We start from the raw sequence: 399 nt of genomic DNA, 5'->3' as shown, positions 1-399 counted from the left end.
TTCACAAGGACTATTTAGTGAGCACTTACTGTGGGCCGGGCCCTAGTCCAAGCGCCCTGCACGTATTAACTGGCCAGATCTTCCCACCGACCCCATCAGGTAAGTGAGCCGCATTTACACCTGGAGAAACGGAGGCACAGCGCGGCGGAAGAGTTGGACCAGGGCCCCAGGACCCAGGCAGGCTGGTGCCCAAGTGCCCACTCCCTCCCTCCGTTACGCGTTGCTCCCACCTCTTCCCACTTTCTGGGCGAGAAAAGGAGACACGGGAGGCTACCTTTGCTCCTTGCCGGCCGCACCCTCTGACCGCGGTTCGCTTTCTTCCCCGCCCCGCTGACTGCCGCCCGCAGCTGCCCCGCGGATCATCAATATATCGGTGCTGCCGGGGCCGACGCACGCCTT

Source organism: Myotis brandtii, unplaced genomic scaffold (assembly GCF_000412655.1).
Source record: "Myotis brandtii unplaced genomic scaffold, ASM41265v1 scaffold212, whole genome shotgun sequence".
NCBI classification, from domain to species: domain Eukaryota; kingdom Metazoa; phylum Chordata; class Mammalia; order Chiroptera; family Vespertilionidae; genus Myotis; species Myotis brandtii.
The sequence above is the reverse complement of the archived record's forward strand: the minus strand, read 5'-3'. Positions refer to the sequence as shown.